The following is a 14,264-nucleotide window of genomic DNA, read 5'->3' as shown; positions in this document are numbered from 1 at the left end:
GCCATGAAATATGACTTCAGGTTGCAGGATTTAATTTATTTCTATTGCAAATGTGACATCATTTCTTTTTTTTTTATCAACCCATGAAAGCTGTTCCACTAAAGCTGGTTAGCAGCAGCTGAAAGGGAAAGTCTTTTATTAAAAACCAAATCACTTAATTACCTCTCCCAACCTGGGGTCATTATAAACTAGACAGACAGCAAAGTTAATGAGAAAGAGGGCGAGCATGCTTAGACTGAGCATTCAGGTCAGTTTCACAGGTAAACCTGTTCATATCCATACAGAGGAGGATTAATTTAATAAGAAGAGTATATGATGTGGGGGGACAGTTCTCTAGCTTCTTCTGAGTACTGTTAGAAATATAACTTCAGCCTGACCACGCGGTGGCACAGTGGATAGAGCTTTGGACTGGGATGCAGAGGACCCAGGTTCGAGACCCCGAGGTCGCCAGCTTGAGCGCGGGCTCATCTGGTTTAAGCAAGGCTCACCAGCTTGAGTCCAAGGTCACTGGCTCGAGCAAGGGGTCACTTGGTCTGCTGCAGCCCCCCGGTCAAGGCACATATGAGAAATCAATCAATGAACAACTAAGGAACCGCAACTAAGAATTGATGTTTCTCATCTCTCTTTGTTCCTATCTGTCTGTCCCTATCTGTCCCTCTCTTTGTCTCTCCCACAAGAAAAAAATATATATACACATATAACTTCAGTATTATGCCTATGAAATGTGACTTCATCATGATATTCAGAACAATATATTTGGATATGGTGAATTCTCAGAATATTGAACATACCCATGTAAATATGTATGTGTTAAAGTATTTTCTAATTATCTCTGGTCCACTAAGTATAGATAAATAAAAAATATTATGTGCATTTAAGTTTAATTTGAATGCCTATTATATAGTAATAGGTGTTGTATATCTCTTATATATTATTATATTTATATAATATATATATAAATAATGTAGAAATGGGCTAGTATCAGGATATAGATCCTACATTTAAAAGCTTACTTTCTTAAGAAAATGACTCATTAAAAGATAGTATTTAACTATTTAACTACTCAGTAAAACAGAACATGCAATAGTTAAATGATAGAATTTACAAATTATGTTGTCAATGACTTTGTCTTTATTAGCCTGAGTACTACAACACATTAATGCCAAATTACTAGACCAGTGAATAACATTTTGATATTTTTTAAGAAATCCATAATTACTATTTACTATTCAACATCTGAAGAATATTTACTAGATATTCTCACTTAATTTTACTCTTGGATTCATGGATAACTTTTAATGATAAATACAAATATTTTTTAATAAAAGAATAATTATAATTTGGGTAAATATCAGAAAATGGCAGAAGTAGATGTATGAGAGATAAATAAAAATACAGGTAGATTTCCAATTTCCATGCACCATAAGTAGAATTTTAATTGTTTAAATTATTTATTTCTAACCACTTTTATATTAGTAAGATACTAAACTGGGATCAAAGTTGCATCAGACAATAGAGTTGCTTCATTTATTGGTTAATTTTCAAATAAGCCAATCCATATCTTTTTTTAAATATTATACTTTTGCTTCAAAGCTTTGCCCATTTGAATATCACTAATGGAAAAATGATAGATTCTAGATGTCTTTTCCCTGAACTAAATTATACACCAAGGATCCTGCTTTGAGAAAACCCAGAGTTAAAATAGGACGCTGCCTTCAATTTGATTAGGCTTGACTTTTAAAAAATCAATACCCATCGTGATTTTAAGTAAACGCGTGCACACACACGCTCATACGTGCATGTGTCCCACACATGCCCTCTTGCTTTGCGGTGTGTAAAAAGAATAAGGTAGCTGGAGAAAAACAGATGAGAAAACCGAGACACATCTTATAGATGTACGTGCATGTGTATGCATGTGTATGCACATGATGAATTTGGTGAAAGTCTTCATACTAGATTTCTCCCTCTCTCTCTCTCACTCTCTTTCTCTCTCTTTGAAATCAGCCCCACCGCTCTCCCCTGAAATAAGCCTTCTGGATGTCTATCTACCCCTCCCTCCATCTCACTCCTCCTGCCTTTCTCTGCATGAGCCCCTTATTCTGCATGACCCAATATTCTACCCTTCTCTTCCCTGTGTGCCCTCCAGCCGCCTCGCTGAATCTCTCCTCTCCTCTCCTCTCCTCTCCTCTCCTCTCCTCTCCTCTCCTCTCCTCTCCTCTCCTCTCCTCTCCTCTCCTCTCCTCTCCTCTCCCCTCCTCTCTTCTCCTCTCCCCTCCTCTCCTCTCCTCTCTTCTCCTCTCCCCTCCTCTCCCCTCCTCTCCCCTCCTCTCCCCTCACCTCCCCTCCTCTCCCCTCCTCTCCCCTCCTCTCCCCTCACCTCCCCTCACCTCCCCTCACCTCCCCTCTTACCTCCCCTCCCCTCCCCTCTTCTCTCCTCAATTAGCATCTCACTTGGCCTCCTCCTGGATCATGAATATTTCTTTCACATCATGGACTATTCTGTGCCAGTTTACACAGCTAAACTACTGACTTTAAAAAATAAAAAAAAAAAGATAATTTTGGTAGGTGCTTGATACAAGTTTTGTTGAAAGAAGGACGAAGGACGGGGGCGGGGGGAATACAAGGTAGCATTGTGATTATCCTAATTAGGCTTAAAAGTTACACGATTGCATCATTTTCTTTATAACAGAATTAACTGACCAAACTAAAGACAGAAGAGCCCTTTCGCGTTTCTTCGCAGCCAATTTGGGCGGGAAGGCAAGCCATCAACTGTTTTGTCAGGTGCTGTTACCGGCTTTAAATAAAAACAAGTAATCAACAAATAAAAGGTAGTTTCTTAACTAACCATTAAAATGATTGTCAAAATGTGAGCCCCAAATTGCAGATAAGTGGTACTTGCGCAATATAGGATTTACGTTGTCCTAAACGGTGGAAAAACACTGTTCAAAAAAAAGAAGGAAGGTAATCAGATTCTGCTTCTAAAATTTCAGTTATCAATAAGAATTAAAAACCAGAGAGGTCATTTCTCCTAGAACTTGAGTTTGGGACAAACGTAAGCATCAGTTTAAAGCCTGACAACCCTAAGGGTTAGTGACCTTTAGCACAACACTTATCCTCTGTCAGCTAGGGTATCTTCAAGTCAAACATGACCACCATCATGCTCACTCTGCAGATTTGCTAAGAACACAAGTTATTCTAAGCACCCAGCATAATTTCCTAAATTTGTGAAATGTTTTAGATCTAGATTTAGATGTGGATCTCTATGGCAGTGAGCACATTTCTGGAGGTTCCTGGGAGCTCTTGGCAGGGTGATGCTCTATGCTACTCTTTCCTCACAATATGAAAAACAGTAGATGCATCACATTAAAGTTCAGGTTAATCAAAATATTGCTTGACAAAGCAAATAATTGAATCATACTTGCAGTGCACTGTGGTAGACAGTAATTAACATGCCGCATCTTCCACATTGGAGAACAACTTCCAATTTCCATTTTAACATCATAGAGTGCTGTCTACACATTTTTTAATGGTGCCCATGATAATAATAGATTCTCTTTTTAATCATATTCTGCGTTGCAAGAAATGAAGCTTGCACTTTTCCCAGGTGCTTACCAAATTACGACTGCAAACTAATTCTCATCCCCCCAGTTAAGAGTTTCAACAGAGCACACATTAACAGCCTGCGTATGCTCTTCCCACACAACAGAAGGTAAGTTAATATGTGGGCCTCAATTATACCCCGTTTGTGCTTTTACGGCACCCTGCGGGCAGCAGTCAGAAAGCTGTAATGGACCTATCCTTAAGCCTGGGAAAGTGAAAAGAAAGCTGAGGAAAAGAAATATAAGAAAAGTGCTGAGAAAGAACCAGAAGGAAAAAAAAAAGCCGATGTGAGGAGAATTGATAAGAAATGCAAATGAAAAGCATTGACTTAAACACTTCTCCGTTAAATTTATCCCTGTATTGCTACACGTCTATAGGCATGGAATGCACACACACGCCCTGTTCTATGCACGTCATTTACATAGCTTTACTTATTTGAAACAGTAAAATGATCAAGGATAGTCTACAAATCTATCCTTGATCCTTGTTTGTCAAGCATAGTCTACAAATCAAATCACATAAGTAAGATTTAGAGTCTGCCACGTACACGTTATAGACCTTGGGAATACCTATAATTTGTGTAGGTAAACCTATTAATTCCTATAGACACAAGATAAACCTGTTTTCCTTCGCTTCTCAGAAACCTTAAGTAGCTAGGTTAATTTGCAATATATAATTTGAATTTACAGAATATAGATCCAAGCTACAATATTTAAAGCGTCCCATATTGGCGTATGAGTCATGAATTTACAACTCTATGAAATAACAGTTTAAAAATCTACTCATATATTGCAAGTTGGGAACAACATTGACTCTATCTTTCTTCTGCCATTCAATGTTTAGTAGCCTTACTGACCATGCAATTTCAAAATAATGAAGATACAATGGTAATGAACTAATGCTATGTTCTGATTATTTGTCTCCTTCAGTTATGTAGCATGATAGGATATAGAAATTCAATCTGATTCACAGAGCTTAACACATTCTTAATGCTGAACTTTAAGACACCTAAGGGCATAACTGTGGACAGTGGGCAAAAGAATTTCTAAGTTAAAAATAAAAATATATATCAAACTTTGATCACATTATTTTCACTATTAGTTCTCTGAGACACTAAAAAACTTTAAAATTTTTTGTCAAACACAATGGTTAAGCATTAATTTTAATTTTTATATTACCACAGGGGGAAAAATGAGAACTTAATAAATAATAATTCAAGCAATCAGCATTTAAATCCTTCTATTGCTCCCAGAACTTGCTTAGATTCTTTTTTTCTTTCCCTTCATGTTCATTTGACTTAAACTGACTCAATTTGAAAAACTGTCTTCTCTTTTCTGTTGGCTTATGGGCATTTTCCAATCCTGTAGCTGAGCAGGGAAGAACCAACACTCGCTCTCCTCGTTCTGTTTCTGTACTCAGCACTTGTCCCTTATACCTTTGAGGGCTGTTGACCTGCATGGCTCTCCAGGGCAGGAACTAAAAGCACGTGCACCCAACACACCTGTTCCCAGTAATACTGAACCAAACTGTGAGACGTCTAAGTCAGAGAACTTCTGGGTTGGCAGGAAGTTTAAAAGCCTCCCTGTGTTGTCCTCTCTCCTTCAATCGGTTTTTGCAAACATGATTAATTACCCCCTCATTAAAACCTTTCCGTGGCCCACCATGACAGCCAAGGGAAGATCTAATATTTTCATGACATGCACGCATAGATTTATGCTGCGGTTTTCCACATGGCTTGTCAGTCTTCAACACAAACTCTACAGGTTAGCCACAGAGAATGTCACACAGTCTCCCATGGAGTCCAGCTAAGGTGCTGACCTCCTACTAAAGCCTCCCCTGATGCATTCTCAAAGCAATGCTATTTCTTCCTTTGTGTAACTGCTCTCACTGAACAGGATTACTCAAGGAACGTTGGCTTCCAAAACTATAGAGGATGCTATATTTTCTGTGTGTTCTCAGTTAGAAACCTCGAGTGAGAATAGGCAACCAGTATGCACATGACTGTGATATAAACATCTTCAATAGCTAAGCCATTATTGCCTGGACATGGTCACTTGAAAGTCCAATTTCCTTCTACACATCTGTAGCCTTTAGACATCAGGTGTGTATTTGCATCTTTAAAGTTGTTAAGATAAATGCAAATTAGGTAAGCTAGTGATAGTGGAGAGGATAAAAAAAATCTGTTCATTATACACATAAAAGCCAGGATCAAAGCCTCCCTCACACTTATGAGACAGATGACGGAGCCACAATCAAGCGATTGCTTCCTGTGCCTAGTCCATGTTCTACGGAAAGTTTGCTTCTCAGTGGAAAATAGAGGTGAACAACCATTTCATCAGCAAATCCTAGCTAGGCACTTGTGAACATACATGAGATGAAGCAATGTGAGAATTGGCCTTCGTAATGGGATACAAACATTCCACAATACAAAGCAAAAACACATTTTTTTAGGCATCTGTGAAAAACCTTTGTATTGCATTCCCATAGAGGAAATTACTAAGATTCCTTTAGAAATGAAGACCTCCATTAGTAATGCAATGAACTTGGAGATGCCAGTCAGAGACTTCTGAAATTCTTGAGTTAATTCAGTACTTTTTGTTGTTGTTGTTGTTGTTGAAGAAAATGATATGTACACTCAGGGATGCTAGGTACTATTTCTATTTTGCTAGCGTCTGTTTTCATCTAAAATTTGGGGGTGCCTTGACCAGGTGGCTCCATGGATTGAGCATCATCCCAACGTGCTGAGGTCATGGGTTCGATTTCCTGTCAAGACAATCAATGAGTGCACAACTAAATGGAACAACTAAGTAGGACAATGAGTTGATGCTTCTCTCTCTCCCCCCACCCTACCCCATCTCTTTCTCTCAAATCAATGGAAAAATTGGGGGGAAATATATTACAGTGGCTTAATTGAACCAAAGTTGGTGGACATAGATACTTCATTCATGAACAGATTTTCAATTAATACCTACTAAGGCATGCCTAAGCACTTTTAGAGAAGCAATTTAATGAATGGATAAAATATTTTCTCTCACTTCTATAAAATTTATTTCTGTATTTTTAAGTTTCAAAAATATTTGCATATATTATTTCAGTTTCTGTTGAACAATGATTCAATATTATGTCATTGGTTTTTATACACATCTATATACATACATATTTACATGAATCATGCAATTACTTGTCTATTCACCCAATTTATTCAACAGTTGCTCTTAAGAACCTACTAGGTGACCAATAATACATTTTAGAATCTCTCTGCCTTTTTATTCTACTACAGTAGAAGCAAATGCCTACTGTTCTGTATACAAAGGCACCAACATTAAAGTTTTAGAGAAGTTTACTCTGAAGATAAACATGCCTTCTCTTTCTGATTATACAAGTAGCCACATTGCTCATCTTTGTATCGCCTGGAATGCCTACCATCATTCACTACACAAATCCAGTTCAACAAAGTGCTGAATTGAATCACTACTTTTTAACCGTGGCTGTCAAACGTATAGGGGAAAGTTTATTTATTTAATAAGCTTGATTTCTATTCATTCTGCTTTGTTTGAAAAGTTTTATTTTACTTTTTTTTAAATTTATATACTGTGTTAAGGCAATGTAACTATTTCAGAAGCAGGCAGACTATAAATTAGAAACAGGCTGTGACACCCTTTGAGAGTCATTATCTCATTCTAGTAGGTTTGTTGCCAGCAAAATGCCTGTGTTACTGAGTGGCGTTATATGTACTCAAGTGATGCAAACTCCTTGCCTGACAGAAAACTAGGACAATAACAAAATAAATAATAAAAAGTGATAATGTAGCAATCCTTTCCTCAAACACTACCATCTTCCCTTCACCTAACTGATAAACTTGCACAGTGCAGTCAGTTCAAACAGACCTTATCTGGTTGGTACAGTGCCCATCGGCCATGACACTGAGTATTGCTTTTCTTTAGACTCTTCCAATGCCATCACATTTAAACTGTAAAAGTGAATGTATTTGTTATTTCTACTTACCTAATTTTTAAGGTAGCCTTATTTTGCTCACTTTGAAGCGACTGTCGCTGGAGAACAACCTTTTGTGTTGGTTTTGCAGACAACTGGAGAGTGGGTATCATTGGGGACACCTGCCTCTGCATCACCACCATGCTCTCCACTCTGACTGTAGATAAAACACGCCCACAAGAAGCCCTCACTGGTTTAAGGCTTATTTTATGGTGCTGAGGTGTGAACTCACAGAGCCAGAATTATAAGGAAAATTATACCCATGAAAGCGAAATGATGCACACATACACAATGCCGAGGAATTTGTGAGTACCCATAAATGAGGCAAATCGAACATATTCTTTTTTATATCATCAGTTTTGTTTATAACCATATTTGGGTGTAAAGGTGCTAATTTCTTTGAATTAAAAGGGAGAATGAAGAGAAGGCCGAGTAAATGAAGCATTTTCTGAGTTACATAACGAACAAGCTGTGCTATCTGAGGAGAAAACTATGTCTTTTTCTATGTTTCAATGCTTTTTTCCCCCCAGTAGCTGGCTAGCTGTATTATGAAGAAAAGGAAAGAATGTAAAGACACTAAATTTTTCATACAAACATGAGCCCTCCTCACCATCGTCATACTCTTAACCTCATATTTATCTTCCTTTATTGGGTTTGATTCTTTCTTTGTGATATCCCAGTGATTTCTAATCTCATATTATAGTAAGATATAATGATGGCCATCTAAAGAGAGAATAAAAACAGCACCAGGATGTTCTAAATGGGATGATTTTTCAGAGTTTCCTGCGAGCTGTCAGTATCAGGTCTTTAAAATAGCATTTTATAATGTCAAAAGGAGGTTTTTATTCACACTAGGTTTGCCATAGAGTGGTATTAAAAACAAATTAAAAATGTATGCCAAGCTAGAAAATACTTTTGCATACTAACGAGGCCACTTAGGTGTGCCTAGGTATCAATCTACTTGTCAGCAAAACAAAACAGAAAACAATGTAACCCTTTAACGCCTTGTCTCAGGTACTGAGGAAATAGTTGCTACCCTTTGAGGGTCTGGATATTATTTAGACAAGGAATACTTTAACTAGAAAAATCCTTACCATCAAATGATCAATCAATTGAATGATTAATGATGATTTGGGACAACCAGGTCTTTGTTACTGTTATTTTCTATAGATTCAAGATGGACCCAACTTTCTCTTTGTTTGTTTTTACTATATGCCATTTAGACACTGTGCCTGTGATCAGAATTATCAGAATAACCAATTAGAAATCTAAGTCATCATTTGCACTCCAAGTGACGCTATGGGATGACATGCTACCAGAAATATTTCTTAGTATTAGAAACCTAGCAAAGGAGACATCAAATTTGTCAGCAGCACTGCAGCTATGACTCTATCAATAATCCATGGCCTTCTGTATTCCCCATCGGAGGCTATTATATGGCTCTGGATAAAAGCCTGCTTCAACTTCATCATATGACCCTCTGGGACAGAAACTCATAACTGTTTCAACACAGAAGCTTCGGATAAAACATAATAACCACAGTCAGGCAGGGTGGGACAAATTCTGAACACAGCGGCACTGAACACAAAAGTTGAGGGGAAAGCAGTTTGACATAAACCCGACAAAAACAAGCCCAGAGGACAGTTTCTTAAGTGTTCGTGTGTGTGTGTGTGTGTGTGTGTGTGTGTGTGTGTGTGTGTGTGTCTGACAGAGACAGAGAAAGGCATAAAGAGGGACAGATAGGGACAGACAGACAGAAAGGGAAAGGGATGAGAAGCATCCATCCTTCATTGTGGCACCTTAGTTGTTCATTGATTGCTTTCTGATATGTGCCTTGACCGGGGGACTACAGCAGACCAAGTGACCCTTGCTCAAGCCAGAGACCTTGGACTCAAACTGGTGAGGCTTGCTCCAACCAGATGAGCCCGCGCTCAAGCTGGTGACCTCAGGGTTTCAAACCTGGATCCTCCGCATCCCAGTCTGACGCTCTATCCACTGCACCACCAGGCCTGGTCAGGCCCAGAATTGTGTTCCTGGTCAGGCCCAGAATGGGAGCTGTGTGACTGTGTTAAAGGGCCAGGTATAATTTCCACACACCTGTCCCCACATACCCAGTCACCAAGGAGGAGATAAGAACTCCTCTGAGCGTGCCAGCAAGCACATCAGTGGGTCTATTCCTTATTGATAGATATGTAAATTCCAAACTGCCCTTTTGATGTTCCGCTTATCTGTCAGACCTCACCCTTACTGGACTATTGACCCTGAGACAGAGGAATTCCAAAAAGCTGAGAAGCCGCCCCAAGGAAGGGCTCCGGACACACCAGGACTTTTGATTCAACACCCACATGCTCGAAGCCCCCCAAGGAGGAGCATTTCGGACATACCAGGACTTTTGCCTCAGTATCCCCTCAGGCTCTCCCAAACACTATATAACTTGCCCCAAGTCTGTAACTGGTGCTCTTCTCCCCTGGGAGAAGTGCCCGGCAGGGTTCCTTTCTTCCTTTCAATAAAGCCTGTTACTCTGGTCTTTCGGACTCCCATGGATTCCAACACTTATAAACACTCTGTTTACTAAACTTGCCTCTCCTAATAACTCCTCATTGATTTCAGCATCTCTTAGGAGCAGCTTCAGGGGGCAGTGAAGATGTTGAGTGCTTTCTACCAGTCATGAGGGTCAATAGTTAAACATTTGGGAAGTTGGATATAATTACTTAGGTAGAACAGCCACTATGGAATTATGTAGAAAGTACTTGTTTTTATTATTCACTCTGATGGGAAAGAAAAATTAATCAAAATAAGTAAAGTTACATAAATCTATAAAGTTGAGTTTAGTGCCTATTCTTTTTATATATTAAAAAAAGTAAAATAAAATTTTCTGTGACCCCAAGTAAAAGCCAAGAAGGAGGAACTATACCTTACTTCTGTTTACTTGCCAACCTTTTCATTACAACAAAATAACTATTTTTATTATTTATTCATTTTAGAGAGGAGAGAGAGAGAGAAGCTGGAAGCATCAACTCCCATATGTGCCTTGACCAGGCAAGCCCAGGGTTTTGAACCAGCGACCTCAGCATTTCCAGGTCAAAGCTTTATCCACTGCGCCACCACAGGTCAGGCTTAAAATAACTATTTTTACAAGTCTCATATCAATCCTGTAGCTGTTGAAAGAGATAACTGTTATAAAAATAAAAAAACATAAATGATATTTAACTTGCGTGGTAAAAATTCATATTGGCCTCCTGTAAAATAATGTTTTTTTTTTCATAATTACAACTTGGATCTGTTAAAACTCCTATTTTCTAGAATATGTGCCCGAAATTAGAGAGGCTATTAAAAGTTGAATATGCTTCAAAGCTAAAATAATAATAATAATAATAATAATAATAATAATAAAGATAACCATGTGATCAATGGCAAATTTCCTGACCCTCAGTCCAATCTGTTTTCTTATAAAGTATTGGTCAGTTTCATGACAGCTTTCTTTTTAAAAAATGTAAACCAGTGACTGTTTTGTAGATCACAGTTGAGAAAGAGGCCAGGTTAAATAGATGAATAAGTAAACACAATGACAGCTTCATCATCGGTGTGGGTTTGCTGGTGCGCTGGGCCTGGATCCAGGCAGTGGCGGAGAGAGGAGCTTGCACGGACGCACGTTCTTTGCCCCCTTTGCTCTCAGGGAATCGCCCCGCGTGCCCCTCAGAACGGAGGGGGAGAAACAGGGGCGCAGAACGTCCCCTCCCTCTCGCGTTGCTCAGTGCCCTTCCCGCTCACATTGAGAACACATGTAGGTGGGAATGACACCTGAGAATAGGGTGGTGGTATGAATGTTTATGTTCCATGGTTACCTGAAGCAAGAAAGATTCCATCCGGGATTTGCTGGCTTCCAATCACTTTGAATTTATGAGAAGAGTTTCTTGAGCGTGAACATCCCCCCTGGAGGCCGAACACAAAGAAGGAGGCCATCATACATTAGCGATAGACGGATGACAATGGGACATTAGTATCCGGTTTTCCCAGCCCAAAATGTGTTTGTGCACACGTTGACTGACGGCTGTAAATAGGTGTTTTGTCTCCTATGATCTTCTAAAGCCTCATGTTAATGTCCATCATTATGCTTAAGTCAATCATTTGTCTGACCCCCCCACCCCCACCAGCTTAATATCTTTTGTCTTTAGCTGGAGATGGTATTTAAGGTGGTTCGTTTTCTGAATCTCTCCTATCTATACCAGAGGTAGACATGTTGTAAAACTTCTGTTTGCTTTCCTCCCATTAATCTGTCCTTTATTATAAGGGTTTCTCAGCCAAGAACTTAGAAGGGTAGAGATGAAATTATTTTCTACCCCTGCGGTTCAATGAACACATGTTTTTTTAAGAAAATAAAGTTCTAAAACTATACAATGGGAAGATTATTAGACTAAGTTAAGATAATTTTTGTGTTAAGATAATTTTTGCATGCCTTTGAGGGGAATACTTTGAAATATTCTAACTGCCACAAAGTTCACATATGCCTTTGCTTGTGACATTTTAATTATTAAAATTTTAATAATTAAAGAGGTATTCTTTAAATCTTATGTTCTTTTATTTTCCCTGTTAAAGCAAGATTGTAGTAAATACATCTAAACTTTCAAATAGCTAAACCCAAACTGGTGCAAATAACCCAATTTAGAGAAATCGATCTGGAGCAGGCTGGCGTTGGATGCCGAAAGCTAAGTGTTAATTTTTGAAAAATTTTGTGGTAGCCAGACTTTTAAAACATTGATAGCTTAAAAGTGACCATGAGCCAATTCTATTAAAAGGGGGTTCCCCCTCTCTGCCCCCCAAAACTATGCTGTTTACCATAACACCCTCAATAAGTCCTTGTTTAAGAGACACACGCAACTATAAAGGTAATTAAATTTTGCAAGACACCTATCTATCACGTGTTCAACAAAAGATTAGACCGAGGCAAAACTATGATGTGTGGATCTCTGTTTGCAACTTTGACCTTCTTTATCAGCCCAGTGTCAAAACAGGTATTTATATATTTAGTAGACCTTAAATTAAAATGTAAATACCAATAGTACCTGTAAATTGCCCTAAATTATTTAATCAAGCTTTCTCTCAGCCTTCCACACAGCCCTACAGGTAGTACTGTCCAAAATTGACAACCACTCACGGCCCTTTCTTCCTCCCAGACGGGGTCAGCTGGGTGAGTCTGGCGGGTTTCCACGCCTGCTGCCCAGTCCCCGAGCTGCTCTAGAAAACTGGCAGGCTGGACTGTGACCGCCTCTGCTCACTTTTATGTCCGCCCTTCCTCCCGAACAGCAATATTTGCATCTTCTTCAACCACATGCTCAAATGTTCAATGACTGTAGGTTATTCAATGACCTACATAGTGGTTCTCAGAGCATCAGCGTCACCTGACGCGCAAATTCAGGGCCCAGTCCCAGGCCTGCGAAGTTTGAGATGCCACCCGTCGGACCCGGCAGCCTGCGCCCGGAACATGTACATCAAGGCAGAGAGCCAGCGCTGCCGGGGAACATTGTGTGAGGACAGCGGCCATCCTCATTGTCTGTGGAGTGCCCAGAGCACACTCGGTAAGGAATAAAATATATACATATTGAGGATGAATGCATTAATTCTTTGAAACAAGTACGCAGTGCTAACACACTTTGTACAAAAAAAAAAAAAAAAAAATTGGTGAACTGCGTTTGTGTTCCTTGAGACCATGGTCCCAGAAAAGGCTTGCACTTAGCATGACAGGGACGAATTCTTCTCTCTCTTGTTCCCATTGCCTTGCAGAAGACTTTGGGAAAAAAGTCAGTGCTTAGCCAAGTGCATCAGGATGCCTGCAGGGCAGTGGTCAGTACAGAGGAAAATGCAGCGATGTCATGGTCACACGGGTCCTCTCAGGAGGAAAGGATGTTTATGCTGCTGTGACTGGTCCTCGCTTCTGAGCCAGGCAGCAGATTTTTCTTTTTTTTTTTAGAGAATGTTGGACCAGCGGTGAAAGGAATGAGATTAGGATCCAGACTGTAATAGTGAGGGGGGGGGGGGGAATCAAAAGGCTTTCATGAAAGAGAAATCTCTAACAGCAGCTTTAATCTTGGACATCTCCCAAACAGCCCCATAGGGTGGGCAGCGTGGGGCAGGTCATTCTGCGGGAGCAGGTGAGCAAAAGAAAGAGATTGTCAGGCTGCCACCGAGGCGTGTCTGTGACCCCTCCATCCCCGGGTGCCCTCTGCTTCTGCAGTGCACCTTTAGTGCAGGTGATTTTTTAGCTGGTACTTTTTAAGAACATAAAAGATTTTGCAGAACCGAAGAGGGCTGGGAGGTAGTCCATAAGCCTAAGGAGGCTGCCCTAGCAGTGGTCAGTAAGAATGTTCAGGAAGATGTTTGTGTTTACCAAGAGAGATAGATAAATAGGTTCTGTTTGCATTTCTTCTCAATGAATGTTATATTTAGTGACCAGACTAGTTCCAACTAGATATCTTTTTTCAAAAGAATCTCAAAGCATAAGGTACCATAGGACAAGTGCCATATGATTTCACTGGTATGTGGAATCTAGTGAACAAAATAAACTAACAAACACAACACAAACAGACTCATAGAGACAGAGAACAGACTGACAGCTATCAGAGGGCAGGGGCATTGGGGGGGAGCTGGGTGCAAAATGAAGGTATCATAAAAAT

This window comes from Saccopteryx bilineata, chromosome 11, assembly GCF_036850765.1.
Source record: "Saccopteryx bilineata isolate mSacBil1 chromosome 11, mSacBil1_pri_phased_curated, whole genome shotgun sequence".
NCBI classification, from domain to species: Eukaryota; Metazoa; Chordata; class Mammalia; order Chiroptera; family Emballonuridae; genus Saccopteryx; species Saccopteryx bilineata.
The sequence above is the reverse complement of the archived record's forward strand: the minus strand, read 5'-3'. Positions refer to the sequence as shown.